The sequence below is a fragment of the Talpa occidentalis genome, unplaced genomic scaffold (genome assembly GCF_014898055.3).
Source record: "Talpa occidentalis isolate TD23 unplaced genomic scaffold, MPIMG_talOcc4v2.1 talOcc4.8, whole genome shotgun sequence".
NCBI lineage: Eukaryota > Metazoa > Chordata > Mammalia > Eulipotyphla > Talpidae > Talpa > Talpa occidentalis.
The window spans coordinates 88,480,884-88,491,430 of NW_023605194.1; positions in this window are offsets into that span (position 1 = coordinate 88,480,884).

The window sequence follows — 10,547 nt, forward strand, 5'->3', positions numbered from 1 at the left end:
TACAGTAGGAAGCGCGGGAGGGTGAGAGAATTCACCAGAGCCAGAGCGGGGAGCAGAACAGGCAGAAGGACTGAAGTACACTGCTGAGAGGAGCAGCAGGCGGCAGGAGAGGTCTGTCGCGCCATGTGGGACCTTCCCCAGTGGCTGGGGATCGAACTGGCGCTGCAGAGGCCACCGGCAGCTTCGCAGGCCAGCGCTCAACTGCTGTGCCACCAGGAGAGGCCCAATAAATAAACCTTAAAAAAAAATGACATGACCACACTGACCAGGTTCTTAACTGAAAACACCCAAGCCACCTGCCTGCAGCCTGGGCTCTGTCAGAAACCTTAGTGCCCTCAGCGTCCTGACACCGAAAGAAAGTGGAGTCAACATTAGGCCACAAAACAAAATGTCTAAACTGAGTCTCCAAGAGGCCAAGGAGCTTGCTAGGAAGTTATCGCAGGAAGCGAGAAGCACAGACTTCTATTGCCCAGTCCCTGTGGTGTGCCCTGGCATTCCAGAATAATTCTAAGTGCTGACAATGAAAGGTTTTTGGCAGGGGAGTGATGTAACTGAAAATAAGAAGTCTTCCAGTCCACCTTCTGGAGGGGCTTCGGGGGCACTTTGAAAGGTAGACCAAAGGTAGGATGACAAGTTGGGAGTGTCCTGAGGCAGAACACTCAGGGCCGGAAGAGATGCATTGCAGAGTAGAATCAACTAAAACAGCTTCAATGAGAAGGGAGAGGAAGCCCATCTTACCCCTTTTGCCTCACTCTGAAAACTGTGTTAGAGTTCAGTTTTCCCCAAAATTTGCTATTGCTTGAAGTCCTTTCCTATGAACTTGTCATCCATTTCCTAAGTCACCCACCTAACACCTAGTCACAGAGGCCGCGTCTGACACTCCGCCAGGCAGTGGAAGGAAACCCAAATTGTGTAGACCCTCTCTTCCCTCAAGAAGCTGCAGCCATACATGCTATGGATGCCTCTTTCTCTTTCCTCATCTGTGAAATGCCTACTAGTGACTTTTGCCAATTTTCCCACCGATGTGTGTGTTTATAATTGATTTTCAAAAATTATTTACACTTTCTCAATCCCCAGGCATGGCTACATGTGTCACATATATATTTTCTCTCTTTCTGGTTTGGCTTCTTTAGATTTTTCATGAAATATTTTGATACTAGATGTTTTTATGTCAAGATATTCAAATGTTATCACAGTGTTATTATCAAAATAGCAGCATTTTCCCTTATGGTTTTGTATGTGTGTTTGGTCTTAAGATACTCCCATTCAACATCATAAGGACCTTCTTATATCTTGTTTCTTATATATTGTTTATATCTTGTTTAAAATCTCAGTTTTCACATGTACATCCTTCATGATTGAAATTTAGGGTTTTTTTTAAAGATTTATTTATTTATACAAGAACAAGGGTACAGGCCAGATGTGCGGGAGGGTGAGAGGATTCACCAGAGACAGAGCGGGAACAGAACAAGCAGACTGACTGAAATACACTGCTGAGGTGAGCAGCAGGCGAGACAGGAGAGGTCTGCCGCACCATGTGTGTTGCTTCGTGGCCAGCAGGGATTGAACCGGCACTGCAGAGGCTGCGGACAGCTTCATAGTGCTGCGCTCAACCACCTGCGCCACCAGGGAGGCTGAAATTTAGTTTTTGCATGATGTGAAGCAGGTATTACTTTAATGTTTTCCATACTGAAAGCCAACTTTACAGCATCAATCACTATTCATCTAGGTGCAATATCACATGTGCCTTAGGTAAGTTTCCAAGTACATGTGGGTCTGTATCTGGGACATCTGTTGAGCGTGTGTGTGTGTGTGTGTCCCTTTCAAAGTGGTTCAGTATCATCACAAAATCCTTCTATAATCTTTATATAAATACCTTGATATCTGAATGAAAATGACCTTTCTCTGCCTTCTGCCTCTTGACTTTTCTTAATTAACAGTATCTACAAGACTGTATATGATTTAGGGGAACAGGTTCACACCATTTCAGATCTGTTACCACATTGCTCCCACCACCCAAATACCTGGAGCCCTCCCCCATAGTTCACTGGACTCTCCACCACCCACCCCGCCTTGATTATTCTTGGCTCTTTGCATTCTCAAATTTTAGGATGTTTGTCAAGTTCTGTGAAAAATTCTGTCAGGGATTTAATAAGACTAACATTAGATCAGTCAAGTTTATGGAGAATTGATGTAGTTATGAATTTAACTATTGTTAACCATGGATATAAAATATATCTTGATTCAACCGGGCATTTAGAGTCATTCAATATATATTTTATGAAGGTCTTACATATATTTTATCATTATTCATGGGTGTTTTATATCTAATTGATATTATAAATACCATCTCAGCATTCTATTTTCTAATTGTAGCTGGTATTATATAGAAAATTTCCAAAACTCTCTTCCAAGTCTAAAACTAAGTGTCTGCAGATTCTTCTGGGATTTCAATGTAGAATATGACCTCATCTGAAAGTAGTAAGAGTTTTTCTTCCAACAGTTACATCTGTTGTAACTGTTTTTGCTTTTTTGACTTTTTTTTTTTGACTCATTGTATTTGGACAGAGCCTCTAGTCTCATGTTGAATGGAACTGGTGATAGTGGGAAGATATGTCAAGTTCCTAAATTCCTTATGTGTTTTACTCTTTGGGTAATGATTTCTTTAATATTTTTCTAAGAGCTTTTTTATTTTAGGTTGCAGAAATACTCTACTCCTGGTTTACTAAGGAATTTTTTTTAATATAAAGAAATTGGTGTTAAGCATTCTTGCGTGCTCCTTATACATTGAAGCAATTATATGATGTTTTCTGTCTAATTTGCTCATGTGGTGAATTACATTAATAGATTTTTCTAAAATTGAATCAATCTTGTATTCCTGGAATATACACAACTTAGTAATCATCTATTATTGTTTTCTACAATAAAGAATTCAATTTGCTAATTTTTCATAGATATTTTGCATAAATGTTTAAGAATGATGGCTTGTCTGATTCCCTTGTCAAGACATCCCTATTTTTTATTTGTTTTTTTATGCTGGTTATATGAGCCTCTAAAATTAGTTGGGAGAAGTAGCTCCCTCCTCTATTCTTTAGAAGATTTGGTGTATGGAGTTGTCTGTTGCTTAAAAATTTGAATCTTTATTTTATAAAACCACTTCTGCTTTCTGTCTTCTTGACTCAGTTATTATAATTTATATTGTTCAGGAAATCCATCCATTTTATTTAGATTTTTAAGTATATTGGCATAAGCTTTTCATTATATTTTACCTTTCAAAAAATCTTTGCTGTGTCATTAGCTATGTCTTCTTTTTATTTCTATTATTGTTTATTTAAGTCTCTCCCTGTTTTTCCAGCTCAATCTTGGGAATTCTTATGTCTTTTCAAAGAATTAGTTTTTGTCTATGCTTTTCCTTTCTGATATCATTGTTTTCTATTTCAATAATTACTGTTCTTACCTTTGTTATTTCCTTCTTTACTTTACCACAGTTTATTATGCTGACCTTTGCCTAACCTCTCAAGTTAGATACTCAGCTAGTAAAGTTCCGAACTTCCTTCTATTCTAGTACAAATATTTAAGACTTTACACTTTTCTTTAATTACTGCTTTAGCTAAATTCCATAAATTTTGAAATGTAGAATTTTCATAATCATTTTGTTCCAAATGCTACCTAATTTTCACTAAGAATGTTGTGAATTTTATACAATTTTTATTTTATTACAAGTTTATAGAGTTTTAAAAATATACATTTTATTTTAGAATGTTTTTCAGTTTACAGAAAAGTTGCAAAGATCATGAAAACCTATGAACCATTATCAATATGATGTCATTTGCCAACATACTTTTTCATATTTCCTTAGTTTTAAATCTACATTTTCCTGCCCCATGATTTCACATTATATTGAATTGTTATAGTTCCTTAGGCTTCCTATGTTTTCATGATTTGTCAGACTTTCCTTGTTTTGATCACTTTGACAATTTTAAAGAGTATGATTCCAGTGTTTTGTAGAATGTTTGTCAATTTGGATTTGTCTGATGTTTTCACATGGTTCAACTGGGGTTCTGAGTTTTTGACAGATGATAAAGTAACATATTCAACACATCACATCAAAGGTACATGCTAGTGACATAACTTATTTAGAGTGTTTACCTTGATCACTTGCTTAAAATAGCATTTGCCAGGTTTCTACATGTGAAGTTACTCTTTTGCCCTATTCCACACTGTGCTATTAAAAGCATTGACCAGGGTTATTTATAGGGTTATGTGCCATCTTACAGTGGGGGTAGGGGCATATCTGCATAAATTATTTGGTATTTTTCAACATAAGAGATTTATCTCTTTTCCTCAGTTTATGTATTTAATAATTTATTTGTATTAGTATTAACTTGTGGTTATTTATTTTAAACTTGGGCTATAACCTAATACTGTGTTATTATATTGTTCAAATTGTTTCAGCTTTATATTTTTGTGGATTTTTAAAGGTTAAGATGTTTTTAAGTTGAAAAGCTATGGTTTACTATTTGTTCACTATTATTTCTATCTTAATTGTATTGTGAAGAGAAAGCGTATGACACTCATTCTTTGGAATTTATTATATGTACTTGATATTTTATTAAATGTAAAATTTTGTAAATAATACAAAAACTGGAAAATAACTTACTTCACACTACTATGAGGGTAAAATTTGCAATTTATCTCTATATATCTGCCACTTTTTATTTGTATATTTTGCACCTGCATACTAGGAAATTGCCAGATTATATTTATTTTATTTCCCTGGTGAGTGAAAGCTAAAATAAAAGCTAAAACAACTGTTTAATAATATTTTTTCATTAAAAACTTATCTTTCTAACATAATAAATTTACATAAGATTTCTTCTAATTAGAAAAAACTTATCTTTTTCCCATTAATTTACTTGAATCCTTTCTGTATTCTATTTTAGTGGTGTCCATTGTAAATATCAGGTATCTGGATTAAAAAGATACATATTTTATTGTAATTCCTTTTTGATTTTTATTTTTTTTAATTCAGGTAACATTGACTTAAAACATTATACAGGTCTCTGGCACCCGCTTTTATAATTTGATGTCTGCGATACTTCACTGTGATCTTCACCAAAATCTAGTTTCCATCCACCAGACAACCAATTTGCTTCCCCCAGCTACCCAACCCTTCCTTTTCCCTTCAGCTCACCATTATTTTGTTCCTATAATCTAAGAGTTTGCTTTTCTTTTGTTTCTGCATTTTGCTTCTTTATCTTTCACATATGAGTGCAGTGATATGGTATTTGTCTTTCTCCACCTGACTTCCTTCACTAAGCATGATCCCCTCTAGGTACATTCACGTTGGCACAAATGGTAAAATTTCAGAAACAAAAAGCTAAACTGACTTTTACAATCTTTGTCTTTGAATAGAAAAACATAATTTGCATTTATTATGATAATTGTATATACACAGATGTAGTTCTGTCTCACCCTAATGTTCTAGTTTTTCTGTTTCTTTTTTATCCTTTTCTTACTTATTTTGGAAAGGCTTGTTTTTCTTTATTCTTATTTTTTTAGAGGTAAACATTCTGACTTTTTTACTGCTTGCTTTCACAATTTAATATATATAGAGATAACTTATTAACATCAATAAATAATTGATATTTTTATCTTATTTCAGAGCAGCATAAGGAAATCTTAGCCTGGACTACCTTCTTCTTAGTTCATGAAGATATTCATTGTGTTTTTAAACCCCTGAGGTTAGACTCAAATATGCATTTTTGCTATTTTTAATGTACAATGTGTTTTGCATTTTAAGATTTTTTTTGGTATCATTTTAATTGATATCTATTCTCATTTTGATAGAAGTCTAGCTATAGATTTTTAATTTCCCAGAGAACTCCTTAAAATATCAACAGGTTTGCATTTCACAGTTCTGTCACATACTTGTGATGCATCTGTGTTCAATCTCTGTCTTTAACAGGGGCCTCATGGTCTCACGGTGAGTTTAAAATGGCAGCTTTGCAGTAGGGACTAGCTGACCTTTTCTGGAGTCAGATTTTATTTGTTTGATTTAAGGTCAGAATTGTTTTTTCTGTTGTTTAACATGAAAGTAATATTTGTTCTTAAATATTGAAACTCTTCTACCAAGTACTTCTTCACCTGAAAGAATGGATTTTTAACAATCTTTATTCTTATAATGCAATGAAACTATCTGCCTGATTAAATACCAATTCCATTTGAAGTTCATGTTTTGTGGTGGAAAACAATTACCACCCTATATAATGGCATGGAACATCTGAACATTATCTGCAGCAGCACATCTGGTATCTACAAGAGCGTGGCAAACTCAGTATGTACCTGCAACAGAGATTATATATAAGAATGGAGCATGTGCAAGCTGATGGAGAGCTATCTCTGGTATGAGACTCTACTCGTGAAATGTGGTACTGATTACCAGGCTCTCAATTATTAGTGAGTGTACCAAAGGGTCTTATGACTTGGCTGCACAAGATAAGGTTTATTCTTGGCTGAATATGATATGTCAACAAACTCATTCTAAGTCTAATGACCTCAAAACCCAGATCTTTAGCCAAATGCTTCCCGTGATTTGAAGACTCATAAAGTCCTACTTTCAACATCTTCAAGTTAAATATGACCCCAAGCAGAAGTGACAGAGCTTGTATCTCTACAGGGTCAAGGGCAAAGGAAGGATGTGCAGAATTGCTGCCCTGGGGCATGATGGTATCCACTGTACCCTTGTCTCTGTCCAGGGGAGGCTGCCTACCTGCTTTAAGGATGGGAGCCTATGCTATGGATCCAAGCCAAGACCCACTCACACATAGAAATTCACCTTCTGCTGCTTTTAAGAGGCGTGGTGTGTACTCAAGCCATAAATCTCAGCGATGCTGAGACAGTCTTTGTTGGGAAGCCCTATTATTAGTTTCTATGGTGCTCTGCTCATACCTTAAAACCTTTGGATTATTCTGGCAGGTGTGTAGGTTGTTCAACAGTAATTAGGAAGAAGGATGAGAGAAATAGAAACCACTGTTCTCCTTTTCCCTTCACTAAATTTCTGTAACAGTTACCTTTGTGCCCAAAACAATGAAGCCAAGGTACTTTCCAATTGACTTAAAATTGTGCATTGTTACTAAGACTTCTGGAAAAATCCTTTTCCTTACATCTCTGCCAGCAGTAGGTGTTGTGGTCTTTTTTAAGTGTTGCCAACCTGGTGGATACAAAGCAATAGCACATTCCTACTTTAATTTGTAGTTACTTGACTTCTGTAGAATTTGAATGTATTTGTATGTGTTTAATGGTCATTTAAATATGGTTTTTAATGTGTTGCCTATACAGTTCTTATGCCAATTTTTTTGGCAATTTATAAAAGCAATTTGGATAGCATAATAATTATTCTTTTGTCTACCTCCTGCACTATATTTTCCCACAGTAATCATTTGTTGACAATGTTTATATATTTCCACATAACTTTTTTTATTTAACTTAAAATTTTACTTTAAAACTTAAAATTTTTAAGTTATAATTAAAAATTTGTTTTGATATTTACAAAAACATGTATAGATTTTAAATTTCTAGTTTTTTTTTTTTAATTTTTTTTTTATTTTTTTTTTTTTTTTAAATATTAAATTTTATTTTTATATTCCCCCATACAATTGCAAACGCCCCATTCTGACCCCAATCCTTCCCCTCCCGCCCCCCACCCCCCAAAAAGTGTCTCTGGTTCATAGTTTTTTGTTGATTTTGATTTTCACTTTCTTATATTCATTTTCCTGGTCCCTTATTTAAGTTTTCTAGATTCCTGCTATGAGTGAGACCATCCGGTATTTTTCTTTTTCTTTTTGGCTTATTTCGCTGAGCATGACTAAATTTCTAGTTTTAACTGAGGTTTGTCTTACCCTTGGATTTCCTTGGAATAGCCAAGCTTCTCAAATGTGCAATCACACTTCTAAGAATCTATCCCATAAAAATAAAAACACCAGATATATTGATATTTGCAGAAAGATATTATTTTAGAATCCTTTATCATGGAAAAATAAAATAAAATGTCCTTCAGCCAATGGATGTCTGAATGCCATAGCGTTTATACTCCATTAAAAGAATAAAGAGAGCTGTAAGAGTTGCCTTGAAGATATTTGAAATATTTTTGAGAGAGAAAAGCAAGTTGGAACAAATTATACAAAATATAAAACCATTCTTATAAAACAATAACAAAAAAATCTATATATGAATATGTATAATGTATACATATTTATCTCTATATATATAGTTTTGCATGAATATATATAAGGTTCCCTCCTGAACTGTTTCTATGAGATGGGGAACAGTATTAGGGAGGTAAGGAAAGAGAAGGACAGTAGAGGAGAGGCACAACAACAAATTAGGGAAGATTACAGATAATGCATGAGACCAAAAATACCTGTCTTAAAACAACAAGCCACAGTCCATCTTCACTTTAAAGTCTTAAGCACTTTAGGATTCACCTTTCATTTATTTTCATACTTATCCTTGTATCATAGATGAGAGCTAACTAGATTATGTGATTGAGATGAGTGCAGTGGAACTGAAAGAACTTGGGTTAGTTTGACTATAAAACTACCTCTGGCAGCCCAGAATGATTCCGTGTTTCCTAGAAGCTTCAAGTCCTTCCAAACTCTAAGAGTTCCTTCTCAAGGTCTAGCCCAGAGTGTCCTCATTGCACTCTACTGACATTTTGTCCTGGATAATTGACTCTTTGTTGTAGGGATGCCCTGTCCCCAGGGGGATCCTTTCTCTGACTTTCTAGCCCCAACTAACTAGATGCCAGTAGGACCTTACCCAGTGCTGACAACCAGAAATGTCCCCAGACTTACCAGATGTCCCCAAGGAAAGCAAACTCTCCCAGTTTTGGACAACTAATCTAATTTGAATGATTATTATATCCTTTTCCTGAAGTTTGTTTTTCTGGAAACATGAGGACACTTCTCAATGATTCCTTTGAAAATTGACCTCTTTGAGTAATTTCAGTGCCCTTTATTTGATTAACTGTGTGTCACCTTATCATCAGGGTGTGAGAGAGATAGGATCTTGTTGTTTTCCTCTCAGAATTACACAAACAAGTTATAATGACTCATTCATTGTGGACCCAAGAAACCTCAGCCTTCAGGTGCTCCGGGAATATTCATTATAAATCATAATTATCTGGATTGTTTGCAGACGCTATATAGGGCTGGGGAACAATGACTTTGAATTTTTTTTTAAATAAAGGAAGTTCCTTTCTACTTATTTGCCTCATTCCTACAGGAGCCCCACATACACAGGAACTGCTTTATTCTTTATCACACTCTTTATCTTAGAATTCCAGGCTTTTACAAAAGTGATAATCCAAGTCGAAGAATTATGTCAGGGATGTCAAAACTGCTCTGACTTTGATAGTTTTGCTCTAAGGAACCACTCTGGCTTTAGATAATTCAATTCAGAGAATTCTGAAATCTTGTCGAGTCCTTCATTATAACCTAAAAGAAATTTCTCCCTAAATATCATATATAGCTAAAGAATTTCAAGTCAGGGATGCTGTTGGTTTTGTCTTAAGGATTCCTTTTAAGCAGTTTCCTCAGATCACCAAGAAGCAGTGGGTTGTGAGGTTTTGTCATGTGGACTGAACTGTTGTTTGTTCACCTGTTTGTAGTAAATGTAATCTCTTATCTGCTTTCATTGTAACTTCTAGTGAGGTTGGAAGGAAGCAATTCATCCCATCACCACCAGCAATTTGGTAACTACTGAGATTTACTTTACATATTCTAATTACTGCCTAAAACAAAATGGTTCGGGCCTGTTCAAACATTTCTATCTTCACAACAATCTCAAAAACATTTACTTACTCTTCTATTAATTAAATAAAAAAATTTCTGAATAGTATGTGTAAGTACTGTGCTGAGATGCAAGGATAAATACAAATGCTCCATGCCTTCATGTAGTTTAAGCTCTATTGCAGTAAAGAGGCATTAATAAAGACTTCATAAACAAGTGCTAAACTTTCTGAAGGAGATGCACATGATACTATTTGAGATCTGCTTTACTCAGGAGAACAGGGAACATGTTCTTGAGAAAATGGTGCTCACATTGAGACATGAAAGACCCTTAGGAGCTAATCTGGTAATAAAGAGAGAGAATAGCATTTGAGAAAAAAGGGATACAGCTTGTGTAGTCTCTGTGATGAGAAATAGAGGAAGAGATGGTAAATGTGAGAAAGATAGAGTGGTAGGCAGAGGTCAGGCCTTTTAGTTCAAAACAAACTTTGCTAACTCTTACAAGCAACAAGACTAGGAATAGTTTTAATCAAAGACTTCATACAATCAGTGTTGCTTAAGCAGGAGGTTGATAAATTATGTTTTGATATTATTTTTACCGTGAATTTAAGGAGTGGATGTGAGGGAGAACATTGAAGATACTGGAGGTAATTTAGGAATGTATTGAACTGGTCTAAGCAATAGAAGGTACTGGTTTCATTCAAGTGGCTATAGTTGTATGGGTGGAGATGGAGAAACACGTATGAAATTCAGAAC